Source organism: Lepidochelys kempii, chromosome 14, assembly GCF_965140285.1.
Source record: "Lepidochelys kempii isolate rLepKem1 chromosome 14, rLepKem1.hap1, whole genome shotgun sequence".
Classification (NCBI taxonomy): Eukaryota; Metazoa; Chordata; order Testudines; family Cheloniidae; genus Lepidochelys; species Lepidochelys kempii.
This window is the reverse complement of record NC_136393.1, coordinates 16,754,179-16,771,135: the sequence shown is the minus strand read 5'-3', so window position 1 is coordinate 16,771,135 and position 16,957 is coordinate 16,754,179. Positions and strand designations below refer to the sequence as shown.

The 16,957-nt window shown below is 48.8% G+C and overlaps 1 protein-coding gene across 2 annotated transcripts in view; it reads left to right on the top strand.

Moving 5' to 3' along the window:
• CYGB (cytoglobin) overlaps positions 1-16,957 on the top strand; it is a 37,327-nt gene that overhangs the window by 4,650 nt on the left and 15,720 nt on the right. The window lies entirely within an intron of this gene.

Sequence of the window (16,957 nt, the reverse complement as noted above, 5' to 3'; positions counted from 1 at the left end):
TAAGGAAAATAGGCTGACTCAGGTCTCTTAACCACAAGCTCGAACCAAGTCAGAGCAAACCTGCACAAATGAGCAACTATACTTGTTGCCTGTCAATGTCAGGTTTGAGGAGTAACTCAGGAATCATCTTCATAGCCTATTTAAAGTTTATCTGTATGTATTTATGCATTTCTTGACATGCCTGTGTATATGTTGTACCCTTTCCCCCTGCCCTTTCCATTCAGTTCTCTGCCTGTAGATTGTGAGCTGGCCAGGGCAGGCAGGGCAGGGTGCCTTATTTTTTCCATTTGGAAAGAGCTTAGCACGTTGCACCCCTGGAAATAAATAATACTGATAAATATAGGGCCTGATCCTGTGCCCAACGAAGTCAATAGGAGCTTTGCTGCTGATTTCAACAAGAGCAGGAGCGGGCCTACAGGACAGGAAATCCAAGATCACCCAGCAAGGATAAGCACGTATCATATACAAACAGAGGCAAGATACACAAACACATGGCAACGGGAATATGTACAGCTGCATTGTGCAGTGAAACTGCATGCTGTATCAGCAACCAGACTCAAACAGCCCACAGGGAAATGCACAGTGCATGCCACCGTGCAGGCATTCTGATCAGTCACCACCAGACAGCTGCCCCTTTGCCATGCAGTAGCAGATTGTGGGTGGGTTAGTTTCCCATTGAAAGACACCGAGGTTCCTGGGAGCCAGGGTATTTTCTGGAGCACCGCATTTGCGCAAAAGTCCTGCTGATCTGGAAGAGAAGGGCCAAAACCGCAGCTAAGGCACCACTAAATCCAGCCCTGTTTCAAGGAACAGTTCCCTCCTCTCTCTCCTCCTTGGTCTATGTCCCTTTGATTCCAGCACATGCTGTCTGCTCCTATCTCCTGCCCGTACCCTGTATTTTATAATGGTCAGACTTAAACAAAAACCTCATGCTTCAGGATATAAACCCTACTCGTCTTTAAATGAAAGAAACTTTCCCTGGATCATAACCGCCTGGTGCAGGGGCTGGTACACAGGCTTGTTCAGGTACTGGGAGAGAATGGAACAGAGCACCCTGGTACGAGACAGTGGGTCAGTGGCAACTCAAGGGATTGGGCATGTGTTTGTGGCTCTGCGCTGGCCTGCTGTGTGGCCATGAGCAAGTCACCCCCATGTCTCAGTTTCCCCTCCCACTCATTGTGTCTTGTCTCTTTAGACTGTAAGTTCTTCAGAGCAGGGGCTCTCTCTTACTGTGCACGTGTGCAGTGCCTAACATCACATCTGGTACTCAGCTAGTCTGCACCCTCGTAGTAGCTGAGCACCTCACAATCTTTAGTGAATCTACCCTCCCAACATCCCTGCAAGGTAGGGCAGGGCAGTTATTCCTCTTGACCCGAGGCACAGAGAGGGTAAGTGACTTGCCCCTGGTCACACAGGAAGTCTGTGGCGGAGCAAGGAACGGGACTCTTGTGTCCTAGTCTGGTGGCCTAATCACTGGACCATCTTTCCTCTCTGAATCTTCCTTCAGGACAGGAAGGTTCCAGTCTTGGCTGGGGTCCCCAGGCACTACTGGAATATAACAATAATAATGCCATTTGGCTAAGTTATCCCTAGACTGTGGGAATAAAAGTTGTGTGGATAAAAGTATTTAAATAATTGATAGTTTCCTTTGCTGGGGAACCTCCTGCCTGAGGAAACACAATATCTTCATCTCACTCACCATCCTCCCCTGAGAAACCAGAGGTCTCTGCATTTAATATTATTATTATCTAACCATATGCTTAACTTTTAACAGAGCACAAGCGGAATCTAACTTAGGACCCAGCTGTGCCTTGGACAACCATAGATGCTGGAACTAGGGTTGCTGGGGGTGCTGCCACACTGCCTGGCTTGAAGTGGTTTCCATCATAGACAGGGTTTACAGTTTGGGTCAATGTCTCTTAGCACCCCCACTATAAAACTTGTTCCAGTGCCCCAGGGACAGCACTAAATAGCACCTTATTGGGGCAACCAGTTCCACAGATCCCAGTACCTGAACTTCAGTGGGATTGCTCACAGCTGTATGGGGAAGTAGGGTAGCCCCAGTAGATCAATCACGTCCCCTCTCTCTGCCTCAGTCTTCCCATCTGTAAAATAGGTTGGCTGATATCCTTTCTTTGTAAAGCATTCTGAGAGCTGTAGATGAAAAGCCTCAATGTAACTGCACAGATTTTGCCCTGCTTAGTAGATGTTTCCATTGATGGTGTATTTGTAGATCACAATTTATTCTTATTTCTGTAAAGCATCGGTCTATATTGTTCAGGGTTATTAATAATTCAAACTGAAACCTTGCAAAGTGAAACACATACACATGACACATATCCTCACAATACACGCACACAGGCAGTGCCCACCCCAGTGCAGCTAGGCTGGGAGTTTTAAAGACACCAAAGAAAATAAGGTGCCCGCTTCCATTACAAGTCGATGCGTCTGGAGGCCTAACTCCCTTAGGGACCTTGGAAATCCTACACCAATGCGCTTCTCATGGAAACACACACAAGGAATGCAAACACACGCATTCAGTGCATGTAACAATCACAAGGAATGCAAACACAGGCACTCAGTTCACATAGAACACACACACACTCAAACCTATGCCACATGCAGTTCATATGTGCCATCACCATGCATGTAGAAGATACACACGCAGGTGCTCCATGCTCGCAGGGCTAAGGCTCAAAGGCTGGAGCCCGCTGGATGCCCCTTCAAACGCTTTGGTGAAAAACTCAGATTCTTTCATTAGCTCCGTGCAGCAAAAGAGTAAATCAAAGATCGCATCCAATTTGACAGTTACACCCAGCAACAGAGCTGTCAAAACCATTGCAAGATGTACTGTCTCCTACTGAACCAGGTAGTAATTGTGTGTGTAAGGCCCTGGCATTTCTTCACTAACTTTCCATAGTTCAATGCCTCGTCTCTGACCTTGCAGGGAGACTTCTCCCACATGTTCACAGCTCTAGTTTTAACTTCTCAACCTCGGAACATCTTCCTCCCTGTTTACACACCCTTCTCTCTCCTACCCCCGCTCTGTCACACAAACCAGAGCAGTGTAAAGTGGAGTTAGTACACATGGAGAATCAGGTCCCATTGTTTTCAATAGGCGTTCTGTCTGAGCCAGTCCATCAGGGTTTGCCCTCCCCACCCCCACTTGTAAAGGGCGTTGAGCATGAAAAGCACTCAATGAGTGTTAGACTTGTTCGCATTATTAGGTGTCTGGGGTTTAAACACCAAGCAGCTTTACTAATGAGCGGACATGGTAAGGAAGCTTATGAAAACACGAGAAAGGTTAAGTGGTTGTTTTCTCCTGGTTTAACTAGTGTGTACAAGAAGTGGATCTTTTGTCTGAGCTTTGGGAAAGGCCCTTCAGAACAGGAGAGGCCAGAAAACAGCAAAACACAAACATGGTACGGTTTTACCTCGAATGCCCCAGTTCACCCATCAACGATCACTGTGGATGTTGGTCAGCAGCAGGGAGTCTCACTACGCCAGCGCTTTGCACCGTGTGGCTTGTGCAACACCTGCTGGCCTCATGCTACCAGTGGCCTCCTTTTCCTCTGCTGACCAGCTCTGGAAGATACTTAAGTGTGTTTTTAGCTGCCATTTTTCCTTGTGTGCGACTACTTTGAGGCTGTTATACGGTGGCAAACAGGAGACGGGAGGTCAATTTGATGGCCAATGGGAGGGAAGGTGTCTGCATAATGTGGAATGCTAAGGGAGGAGGTCTTAGTGATGGCCAATGGGAAAAGAAGTGGTTTGTGAGAAAGTGACTGAGAGAAGGCCTCCATGAGACACTCTTTCTATTAAGTTGTGACCCCCACTTTTATTATCAATCTGGTTTATTTATTTGTATTACAGCAGTACCTAGGCAGAGGCTGCAATTGAGATCTGGTCCCCATTGTGTTAGGCGCTGGACACACACAGAATAAGAGACATTTCCTGCCTCATGTGTTTACTAGCTAAGTAGACAAGACATAAGATTGGGAGGGGAAACAAAGTTGTAGAGAGGTGTAGTCGTGTGCCCGATATCACACAACAGGGCAGTGGCCCAGCAGGGAGCGGAGCACAGGTCACCTGACTCCCAGCCCAGTGTCCTATCCGGTAGACCCCTACCCTCACAGTCACATGTAACATTTCTGTTTTAAGCTGCCACCCCGAGATTACGCATCCAAATAATTCATATTACATGTAACTGTCAACCGATCAGCTTCATTTCAAAACAAGTGCCCACTGGGGAAGAAGAACACAGGACATTTTAAAGTTGGATGCTTCTCTTCTTCCTTCCCCATCCCCTTTGAGACCTTTGTTATAATGATTACTTTTAACTCTGATCTGCTGTCTATGAAAGTTTCCCCTCCTGCAAAGCTCCTTCTTTAAGAGACATTCTGATGAACCAGAACAATTGTGAGAACCCCGCAGGGACTATTTCTCAGACTCACACGTTTGCCACAAAAGGACAATTCAGCAGCAGCAGTTAAGAAATTAAATGTTAAAGATAACTATTGATCAGCATGTGACGCGTCCTTAGGTGAACTGATTTGTACCAGCCCACGAGAATCCCTCATTTAGAACAGGGTACGTGGGCCACCTTCTCTGCTCCATTAAAGTGCTCTGTTTAATGGGGATGCTGGGCTGTCACTGCGAAGAGCAGAATGTGGTTCTCGGCATCTATAAATGCATGTAACGTCTTTGCTGTGGGCTACAAAGTGCTCCTGTCTGTTGAGCTACAATGCTCATTAAAATCACTGAAAGGTAAGGACATTCCTTGTGGATTTGGCAGAAGCTCAGTGTTTCATACATTTGGTAGCAATGGGCAATGTTGATTAAACAGCATACATCTCTCAACCTTCAAAGTACAGGTTGACTGAAAAAGACACTCTTCCTAGGCTGAATCATCTACCTTGGCTGAAACATGCAGCCTTGGAATGTGGGTAACTGTCCAGGGTCCTTGGGCACCAAGGTATCAGACAGGACTTCTGAGCTGTGGAGCTGTCTATGGTATGTTGCCCATCCTTGAGGGTTTGAAAAGTCCTGAAGTATATCTAGTACTTGTGTGCTCCTGATGATCTGGGACCTGATGCGAAGTGTGAGGCACCCACTAAGCATATATTGCAGCGGATGTGGTTTGGGGATGTCAAGAACTCAGAGAAAATCGTGATCGTCAAAGGGCAAACCTCAGTCCCTTGCAGGGGTTGTGTGCCTCTTGAGAAATGCAAGTCTGAGCAAGGATGCATGCCACACGCATTACCATCATCTGGCAACTACAGCATACGCACTCTTAAGAGGCACAAGCAGGATGTAAGATCAACCTCATGAGCAATTGCCTCAGGTCTAAAAACGCCTAGCAGCGCGTGAGAGGAGAGTTATACAGGGAGCCTCGCACGCATGCCACCAACATTAACACAAAGCGAGTGACAGGCATGATGTATGTCTGCTGCACTGCAAAGGGGATGTATCGGCAACGCTCCCCATGCTGCTCAGAGACTACAGCAGACTTCCAGCATGCTTCAGAGAAAGGCCAGCTGCCTGCCTGCCCACTGCACCTAGCCGGCTGTCCCATGCGATGCTAGCGAGGGGCTGTCACAGAACTAGTCAAAGGCCCCTCCTTGGGTACTCACCAGACAGGTGTGGGGGAAGCAGCTGCTGCATCCCACATGTTTTAAACCTCCAGAGCCTGAAGAGAGTCCAGGCACTGCCCCTGGGCCAGCACCCACTCCCCACTCTTCCCTCCGTAGCTTAAACACACCGTCTCCCAGAACTCCACCTGTGTGGGTGTCTTGGGTCCACAGTTAGCTCTGCAAGGGACACGCGATAGGTGTCACATGTAACACGCAGACAGACTCCGCGCAGGATTCTAAGGCACCAATGCTCTAAACAGATCTAAACAAAAATCATAAAACCTACACACATGCCCCTGCCTCAGTTTTCTCACCTCCCCAGAGCATTCTTTGGGCGGGGGTCAGAGTCTTCCGGGGGCAGCCAGTGCCCTTCTGCTGCAGTGCCTGGCTTCTCAACCATGGAGCCCTCAGCCCCACCCACTCAGCCTGCTTTGACTTTGCTCAGCCCTGCAGCTAAACTGGGTCCCCCGCTACACAAGCCTGCCAGTCTCTTCCCACATCTTCTGCCCAAAAGCTTCCTGTGAGTCTTTCCTTCAAGTTTATACATCCCACCACCAAGACCTGGTTCTTTTGGCCTGCTGCTGATAATTTTGACTATTCAAACCCCAACCTCCTACTGACAAACAGGAGGAGTGGCTTCTCCCTGCTCCAGTAAACCTCCTTAGCATATCTATTCACAGGTCAGAGTACAGTGGTTACGGTTAACTATTGTCCATTGTATCTAGTCTGGGATGTTCATGCTACAGGCCCTGTCAGCCCAGAGCAGATAAACACAGGCATAGAGGCAGTCCATGAGACAGCAGGTTTCATAAGAACAACTTCCCAGTATCAGCCAGAATCCATAAATTGTACAGAAAAACTCCCCAAATTATCACAGACGGCAAGATTCCTTCCTGACCACTCCAATGAGCAGCTTACACTTTGCAGCATGGAGACTACATTCTGTTTAGGATAATTATTATTTAATATTATACTGCAGTACTGCCCAAGGCTCCATTCAGGATCAGGGTCCGACCCTGTGTGAGGAGGGGAACGTGCACATAATAAGAGACTGTCCCTACCTCCAAAAGCTTACAATTTCAATAGACCAAGCAGACAAACAGTAATTAAGAGACAGCAAACAAGCAAAATACTTGATGTGATGTCAGATATGCATGCAGGGCCCAACCCTGCAGGCAGCCCCAATGGATTTCAATTGTAGGATATGAACCCTAGTTATTTCTTTATTTCATCTTTACAGCTAATCATTAATAATTTCATTTTATGCTTAACTCTTATCTATACTATTCCTCCTTTTCTTTTGTTCAAGCCAATTTTTTCTTTCATTTTAGATTTTAAAACCATTGTCTATTTTTCATTTACCATTTCTTTAGGGAAATGGGAGAGCCTTGTGGATCAGGCCTTAGACTAAGCCTGTAGAAATCTGGGGTCAAAAACCTGGCTGTGCCACAGATTCCCTATGCTACCTCAGTCAAGTCCCTTAATCCCTCTTACAATAGGAAGAATACTACTTCTACCTTGTCTATTTAGACTGTGAGCTCCTGGGGCAGGGGCTGTTTTGTACAGCACCTAGCACAACAGAGTCCTGAGTTTGGTGGGGGCCTCTGTCATAAAAAATCATCTCTATTTTTCTGCTTTGTAACAGTATTAACTATGTTAATGTCATGGCTGCCCTTGCTGGCTTTCTCCTGAAACGTTCATTCATTTCCATTTCCTTCTGCAGCCCCCACCCCCCCGATTTGTTATCCCATTATTAGCCTTTCTCAAATGTCTCCCCCCTTTCAGTCTAAACCCTGACATCCTTGCCTCTCCCCATCTCAGCTGAGGCCCAGAGATCACTGCCCCCACTCTCCTGCGCGATCACCCTTCACTGACAATTCCCACCTATGGCTGTCTGAGAGTTGTGGGGAATCAGTGCCAAAGGTCTGACCTTAGGTGGGTCCTCACCCACTGCTCTTCCTCCTCGAAATCTCTCAGGGCCTGATCCAAAGGCCATTGGCCTTGCTGCCAGTGGGCTTTGGATCAGGCCTTCTGAGGGCGACACCTGCTCCTCTGGGTTGCGGAGCTTCTCACTGGAGCTGGGCTGGGGAGACAGGGCTAGAAGCTCCCTGCAGAGTCTCGCTTGCTCCCTCCCAAGGCAGGGAGCACCTCCGCAGGCCAGCTGCTTGGCTGGGAGCTGAGAAGAGGAAAGGCAGTAAGACAACCCTTTGGCCGGACGATTTGCAGAGCTGTGTTGCCGTAGCTCTGTGTCACTGGCAGCATGGCGGTGCAAGTCGATGGCTTGTGAAAACCAGCGCAGACAAGCTCTGTTCACAGAGAGAGAGAGGACTGAACAACGGGAAATGTATAAGTAATAATATTAAACAGCGCCAGCTGAAACCACAGCTCCAGTGAGACTTTTGGAAACAGGAATATGGGTTTCTTAGCGTGAGGCCAGATCACTTATGCCCGGAACTGAAGTAATTGCTATAATGGCTTTTGCAAGAAGACACTGCAGGAGCCATGTGCCTCCAAGAAAACCAAAATAGATACTGTCAGAATTAAGAGCTTGCAGAGCACTGAGTGGAAAGCTAGATTTATGCATCAAGGGGATGTTTGGGTCTCTGGCAATACCCACAGCTTTAATGAAGACAGAGTGAAGCTGAGGCCCATTATGCAGTGTAGCAGGATGAGCTGCCTGTGGTGGCGAAAAGACTATACATGGCCAGGGTTCACATTGTGAGGCTGGTAATTACTTCAGAGCACAGCAGTGGCCTCTGCTCTTTGAGGCGAGCCTCTTAGAAAGCCGCTGAGCAAGGAAAGCCAGAGCTGCTGAAATCTAGACAACAACATTACTAAGGACAGGCGGCTGTCTGCCGAAGGTCAACCGTGCAGTGTAATGCTGAGGAAGGGACGGAAGCAGTTCGTCAGTTGCTAGGTGTTCCTTATTTTGCTGCCCTTGGGGGAACGGCAGAAACCATGAAAAGACAAAGCGGGAGGGAGGGGGAAAATCCACCCCATTGGATTTTGCTTTTTACAGAAGCGGAGACGTTTGAAACAGGGAAGACCTATGAGGTCATCCCAGCTACTCCCTTCCCCTCTCCAGTCAGGGCAGAATATTTTATCAGGCTTTCCATGGTCCATTTCTAAATACCCAACCTCTTCCCTTGGGAGATTAGTCCCAGGGTTGCTTCGTGAAGAATTGCTGGGAGCTACGGCAAGCTCCACTTTGGCACCTGAGACCATCCAGTGGATCTTAGTTCGAATATTGTCACTTTGGGTCACTTTCTCTGACAACATCCTCGCCTTCCCTCTGAGGATTTGTCCTTTCTCGTGTTCAGTTATGTGTCCCTCTCCTCATATGGTGCGTTTCTGCAAAGTCTGGAATGGGCGAAGGGTGCTCAGCGCCTCATGGTAGCAGCCAGCAAGACAAGGCCCTTTGCTGAGATCTCTGTGCACACATGTTTAGTGGGGTGAAGCCAGTCTCCAAAGAGGCATCTTACTCTGAGACTCCCAGCAGCAGCAGTTTCTGACCAGGCCAGACTAATTTTCTGCCCTGTATAAAGGTGAAGCATTGAGGACGGTGAACTATTGCTTTGAGCAGAAACTGTTCAGTAATTTACTCTATGTGCCATCTCCTAAGTCACATGGTATTGTTTCCGCTCCTTGATCGGATGACTCACAAAGCGCTTTCAAGATGGCCATATGAGTGCTCCTGGTGCAGATACAACTTTGCACCTGCATTCAAGGGAGACTCTTGTAGCTGCTCCTGGACCTTGAGAGTGGCCTTTTCTCACCCCTGCAATCAGAATGGACCAGGAGGGGAGAGGAGGTCTTTAAAATTGTCCCCTTGCTGGGCCTGATCCCCAGTGCTGATGACAGTCCTCTGCAATGGGAGTAGAGGGTTCTCAGCACGCCACAAAATAGGGTGACTTTGATACTAGTGCTGCTCCTGGGTCCTGAGACTGGCAAGGCAGAGGGAGAAGTTTTGGTACCTCACAGTGAGCAGCATACTAACTGTAAGTTAGCTTTTAGCTTCAACTTTTGCAGCCGCTTTGTCCTTGGAGCAACTCTGTGGGCCTCGTAGCACATCCCCTTCCCACAGCTGTCACCACTCGTGGTGTTATGACTCATCCAGCCTGTGTTTTGTTGGGCTTGACGTCTAGGGATGAGCGGTTAAAAATATTTGCACCGCCAAACAAGATAGCCTGTGCGTATCTTCACAAAGAGCACAGCCTGAAGGAAATCTGTTGTATTTTATTATGTATTCCCGCTACTAATTAACTGTTGTAATGCCTGGGACCCCACCCTCATTTAGCTAGGCAATGTACACACATGCAACAAAGAGAGAGTCCCTGCCCCAAACAGATTACAGTCTAAGAATAAGACAACAGGGGAGAGCACCCGATAAAGAGTGAGACAATTATAAGTCATTTGCAGTGTTGCTATAGCTGTGCTGGTCCCAGGATATGAAAGACACAAGGAAGCTAAGGTAATATCTTTTATTGGAGCAACTTCCCCCAGTGGAAGGTACAAGTTTTAAACTACAGAGAGTTTTTCAGATGTGGGGAAAGAAATCAGTGTCCGGGCTAAATAGAAGTTGGGACAGATAGATGAGCATAAAGAGGTGACATGTTGTCAGAAGTCACTTGAAATGAGGTGAGCAAAAAGAGGTCTGAAGTGGGCCATTAAGGGTTAGCAGGCAGGCATGTGTTACGGCTCATTGTAATGAGCCATGAAATCAGTGTCCCTGTTCACGCCATGGTTTCTAGTGTCTAGTAGCATTATGAATTTAAGCCCCGGCTCATCTTTTGAAGGTGTTGTGCAGGCTTCCTTTGAGGATGAGTATTGCAAGATCACATGGAGTGATCCCTTTGTGAAAAGGGTTTGCCCATGGGGGACAGAGTGTTTTTGGTTTTTTATCATTTTTCTGTGTGAATTTTCTGAGTGTAGGGATTGTCTGGTTTCACCCACAGAGTTGTTATTGGGACATTTGATGCCCTGGATGAGGTATGTCACATGTTGCGATAGGCATATGTAGGACCCCTGGATCTTGAAAGGTGTATTGTGGGAGTGTTGATCATTGTAGCAGTGAGATTTCTGCAGGTTTGAGTCTGTTGTTCTGGCAGGGTCTGGTGCTGCTTTGAGTTGGTGGATCCTGATCTGATGAGAGCCTGGTGAGGTTGGGGGGTTGTCTGAAGGGCAGAAGAAGGGGTTCAGGAAAGCTTTCTTTCAGGATGTGGTCCTCATCAAATAGGGGTTGTAACTGTTTGATGATACCCCACATGGGTTCCAATGTGTGATGGTAGGTGACAACTAAGAATGTGTCGTCAGTGGGTTTTTTTCCCTGTACTGAAGCAGGTTCTCCTGGGGTATCTGGATGGTCCTTTCTATGATGCAATCTACTTCTCTGGTGGAGCGTCCTTGTTTAATGAAGGCAGTTTTAAGTGTGTTTAGATGAGTATCCCACATTTTCTCTTTGGAGCAAATTCTGTGGTATGAATACCAGGCTGTAGATAACAGATTTTTTGGTGTGTCTGGTATGATTGCTAGGGGCAGCAATGGAGAAAACACTGTGGGGCCTGTAGGAAACTTTAACAAATGGCTTCTAATGCTCAGTGCTTACGGGGCTCTTTTTATCTGTAGATCTCAAAGCACTTTACAGAGGAGGGGATCACTATTATCCACATTTTATAAATAGGGAAACTGAAGCAGGGGCACCAGAATGGGGGGGAACGGGGGGGCAGGGGCCAGGGTCCTCCCGCTTTTTACTGGCAATAAGGGCCAGCAATGGGGGAGGGGTGGAGAGGAACGAAGGGGGGGGTGGGGTCTTGAGGGGAAGAAGTGGCATGGGAGCAAGGCCTCAGGGGAAAAGGTGGCTCAGGGGCAGGGCCTTGAGGGGGATGGGTGGGTGCGAGGGTGGGGGCAGGGTCCTAAGTTCCCTCTAAGCTGTGCAGCCATGCAGCAGCCTATCAAGGGCCATGCAGGTGCTCAGGGCTGTGGCGGGGAGAGGTGAGGAGAGACGCTCCCCCACAGCCCGGGAGCTGCTGTGGCCAGGGAGAGGTGCCTCTCCCCCGGCCCCAGCCCCAAACCTGCTGTGGCAGGGAGAGGCAAAAAGAGATGCTCTCCCCCAGCCCTGAACCTTGCACGGCGGGGAGAGGTGCCTCTCCCCGACCCCAGCCCCAGATGGACCTGTCGCGGTGGGGGGAGGTGCCCTGCTCCAGCCCCGGGCTGCTGCAGGGAGAGAGGGCTGGGGGAGTCCTCTCTCCCTGTCACAGCCCCAGAGCAGCCTGCACCCCAAATCCCTCATCCCAGGTCCCACCCCAGAGCACGGACCCCTGGCCAGAGCCCTCACCCCCCTACACTCCAACCCTCTGCCCTCGCTCTGAGACCTCTCCCACACTTATGTGCCTGCTGGGTTGGGACTTCAGAGCAATAAAATGACACGTGCTGCTTCTTCAGGTGTGTGTTTTGCAGGCTGTTGAACTGAATGTGGATAAATCAGATACTCGTTCAAATTCACAGTCAGGCATTTGTAGGTCATTTTTTAAGGTCAATGATAGATATGAACTAAAGACCACCACATTGTCCAACCTCAGCTAGGTTGTCCTAAAGGGCCAGGCTCTGATAACTGCTCCCATTGAGTAGCAGGGGAGGCAAGCGCCCATCACCATAGTGTCTGACCACGTCACAGTCTTTCATGTATTCATCCTTGCAGCACCCCTGGGAGGGACAGCAACATTATGCCTAGTATACCGTTGGGAACCTGAGGCTCAGAAAGCCAGATTTACAAAGCATTTAGGCACCTCACTAAGGAAGAAAGTGGGGATTTACAACTAACTCCTGTTGACTTACATAGGCACTTTTTGTAAGCCCCACTAGGTTCCTAAATACCTTAGTAAATCCAGCCCCTGCCCAAGGTCTGTGACAAAGCAAGGGACTTGAACCGGGCTCACCAAAGTCCCGGGCTATCGCCGCAATCACTGGACCATCCTTTCTCCACTATCTTCCCCTGCAAGTTGCCCCATTGATTACAGCAGGGCTACTTGTTGAGTACCTTCTACTCGGTGTGAGTAGGGATATCAGAACATAGCTCAGAGCTGTAACAAATTCATGGATTCAAGAAAATACACCTTTCCCTAGAAGAACTGAAATTTCAGAAAACAACTCTCCCGCTGCTAAACAAGTGAGTATTGCAATTACTGGAAGGGGAATCACCTTCTAAATACTTTCCTCGATCAAATATTTTATAGAAAATTCACTCCTCCGCCAACATATTTCAGATTCCAAACAAATGAGAACAAAGAGCCGATTCCCAGTGCCTGCAGCCATCTTGCACTTTAATTATTTCCTTTAGTTCTGCTGCTGATAAAGGTCATGTACCTAAAATGGTTAAACGGGAAGAAGGAAAAAAATGACACTTAGGACATCCTGTCCATTTTGTCCAGATGTGTCTCATGCAATACAAATTAGGGGCGCAGAATCGAATCACTTACAAGGAATTTAATGAAATCGGCATGCAGGCCTCTGTTTTGTATCAATCGCCATTTTGCTTATGCAATGGTAAATATTATATTTGTAATGATCTTGGATGAATCAGAAAACAATATTCCAGACACTGAGATGTTTGAACTACAGGAAAAGATGCAACAGATAGAAAAAAGATCCCTATTCATCAGAATGTGTTATTTTTTTCTCTTCCTCCACCCCCTGCTTTTGTTTGTCCTTTATCAAAATGATAAATTAAACTTCTAAGTTAATTAACAACTACTGATGAACTGCTTTTTTTAAAAGTTTCTTGAGATTCAAGTGAATTTTTATTTAATATGCCTTTCTTGAATTTAACACTAGTGTTTTTCTTCTGGATATAGGCCAAAAGTTTCAGTTTTGAATGCCCAGCTTTATTCACCCAGAAACAATTTTGGTCCAGTGCTCAGGGTACTAGCTTGCAATTCAGGAGACCTGACTTCAATTCCCTGTCTTGTCACAGACTTCTTGTATGAGTCACATAGGCCATGTCTACACTACAATAGCACAGCTGTGGCGCTGTATTGTAGATGCATCCTACATTGACGGAAGGGGTTTTCCCGTGTATGTAGGTAATCCAGCTTTCTTAGAGGCAGTAGCTAGGTCAACAGAAAAATTCTTCCATCCACTTAGCTGCATCTACAGTGGGGGGTTAGGCTGATCTTTTTCTATCCTTCACTTTGAGAGAGGGGAGGTTCTGATTTCCTAGTCATGATACACATAGTGGCGGTTTCTTTCTACCCCCTTAGCCTCTTTCCCAGACACCATTTTTGCATTCGGAGCAAGTAATGCTTCCCAAGTACCTAAGAACATCACCAATTTCCAAGGGGGTTCCTCTTGATTTATATTGGCATGAGTGAGAGGAGAATCAGAACTTATGTGCTTTGAGTTGGACACACATTTCAGGATAGATGGTTTTCATCTTATGTGCCAGGTCAGCTATTCTTCTGGCTGCTGCTCCCCACTGCCCCTTCTCCGAGCCTGAATTCCCCTCATTCAGCCCTGTACAGAGGCAGTCGCTGCTGAGGGGACCAGATCTCTTTGTTAGCTGGGCTGCATGGGAGAAAGGCCGATCCTCTGATATTACAGCTTGCCATGATGGGTGAGACTCCAACACCCGGGATCCTCGAGAGGATGGTGCCATTAGCACTCACACTGGCCAAAGTGCCCCTGGCCCCACGAGGAGGAGAGATCTGCTAACGTGGGCATGGAGAAGACCAGCTCGGTCACAGAGAAGGACTTCTAGATATTGACATTGGGACTGATCCTTTCCTGTTGGCTCCGTTTTTTATGCTGAGTGCTGTAGCCTCTCTTATCTCCTGTGACAGCATGGTCAGGGGAAGGAAGAGAGAATGGGGGAAGAGAAAGAACTTCAGAATAATAGAGCCAGCAGGTATCCAGGCTTAGAAACCAGGGCTCAGGGTGAAGCAAGGATAACAAATGAAACCCTATTGCTATGGAGGGGGAATGTCTGTCCTGCTGGGAGACATTCTAGGCCGAATCCTTGGAACTCGGGGAAAAGGGGAACATTAATAGCGATGCTTCCATGTATATATAACAATAACCCAGACTGCTGCTTCTCCCCAGCCAGAGCTGCCCTGGCCTAATGAGACTCAGAGATCTCCCTAATGCTCTGTCAGAAGGATGCACGGGACCACAAGGCCTAGTTCCCGGGCCCTGGCACCGTGCGTATTCCACTTCAAAGCCCTTTCTCAGGCTCAGTCTCTCCCGGACAGCTGTGAACGGACAGAGATTGGCTAAAAGAGGCGGGACGGTGAGACCTGGGGTTCAGGAAAATGATTTCCTCTGGCAAGGAGCAGACATGCCGTGAGGAGCCACTTTAAGCTTCTGCCAGGAGAGGTTAAAAAATAATCCAAGGAGCTTGTTCGCGGCTCCCTCTCTGATGTTCAAACCGATGCCTTCCCCCCCCCCCACCTTCCCTCCTTCCCCCTGCTGCTCACTCTTCACACATTGAAACCTATTTTGGGCCCGCTGATGAATCCCAGATGCCTGAGGGAAGCAACAGAAGCGATGTACGTTCCATTCGCTGCTTTCTTGGCAGCCCCCCGGATCCTCCGGGAGCCAGTGGAGGGGTGGGGGGAGAGGACAATGAGGTGGCACTACGAAGAGCAGGCTCTTGTTTGTAATTGCTCACGGGCTGGTGGGTACAGAGGATGAACCCACCTGGCCCTGGAGGCAGTGTGTACATTGGCATGGGGCCGTGCAGTGCCTCCGAGGGGTTGCACCAACCTGGAAGAGGGAGGAGGCAGATGGCGGGAGGGAGGTGTTTGTCGGGAACTGCGGACAAAGAAGACATCGGGGGACAGCCCTGGGAGCTGAGTCTACCAGCTCCCGAGCAGCCTACGCTGGCTCCCAGCCAGTCTAATGTACACACATAAGGACGCAGAGAGAGCCCAGCTGCTCAAACCTTGGGCTGTTCGGAGTGGAGAGGATGGGCTGAATCCTGATCTCGCCCCCCCTCCCCCCCGTGTAAATCTGGAGCAATTTCACTGAAATCAATGGAGTTACAGACTGATGGAGGTGCCCCGCTGCAAGTGACAGCAGACTCTCACCTCTCATGCAGGGATTAAGTAACTCAGCAGAGATTTTTAGGATGTAGGTTCCTGCACACACACACACACACACACACACACACACACACACTCCTCCGGCCCCAGGCTTCTGCCTCTGTTACCAAGCGGTGTATGGGTTCACTAGCCTATCGTAACAGAGCCTTCGCCCCTCCTCAGCTTGGAGTGGGACCCCCTGTGCACACAGCAAGTGGACTCAGAGCTCAGCAAAAACTTCCCTTTCACTCACAGCATTTCAGATCCATGCCCCGGGGGTTCTGCCCCAGGCAAAAGGATACCTGTTCCCAGCACAGAGCAAAGCTGCCCTTTCTATGCAGGGCTGGGGCAGCCTCAGCAAATTTGGGGAGTGTGTGTGAGACTCTTAAACAACCACAGCAAAGACACATGGACTCCCCCCTCCCCAGCTCTTTTCCTACTGGGGAATGGAGAGGGAGTCGAGGTTTTAGCTCCAGGTGGCCAATTCAACCACAACCCCTTTTATTTCAGTTGTGATTAATTTGTCCCGTGGCTTTAATCCCATCAGATTTGAGGGTCTCCTGTACCCCTTTCCTGGGGTCCAGGAAAGAGGGTTGGCCCCAGAACCACTCCACTCTCCAACAGGGGATGAAGAAGACATCCCTGTAGGATGCAACTGTAACCCACACACCTTCTGTGTGTAGTGTTCTGTCCCATCTAGTGGCACCAAATCCACTTAGAGAGAGTTAAATGAGTCTGCTCTTCAGCCTTAGCTAAGAGCCAGTTGGCTTTTAGCTCACGTGGTAGAGGCTCATGCACTAAGCTCCAGAGGCCCCATGTTTGATCCCGCCCACCGACGACCGGGGTCTGTCGGCATTAAACAATAACCTAGGATCGGTACATTGGAGACCCAGAAGCCCTAGGGCTCAGCACCGCCCCCCAGCAGGAACATTGGGAGCACTGATTTAATTTCTCATTGTGAAGCCCAGCTGGATTCTCTGGGCCAAGTGCTGCCCTTGATTCCCCCTGTGAAAACTCAGGGGAATCACGGGGGTGGCCAAGGGCAGAATTATTCAATTTGTGTGGACGTGCAGGGGCAGAGTGCAGCTGTTTCATTCATGAAAGCCATTGGAAAGCTGCTGCCACTGAATGGGCTCTGGAGGAAGGAAAACCTGTCTGCTGGGGGCTTTGTACAGACGGGAGACGGGCTTTGCAAATATCAGATTGCAAGCTGTGTGGGGCAGGAAAAATCTTTCACGTTGTGTGCATCGA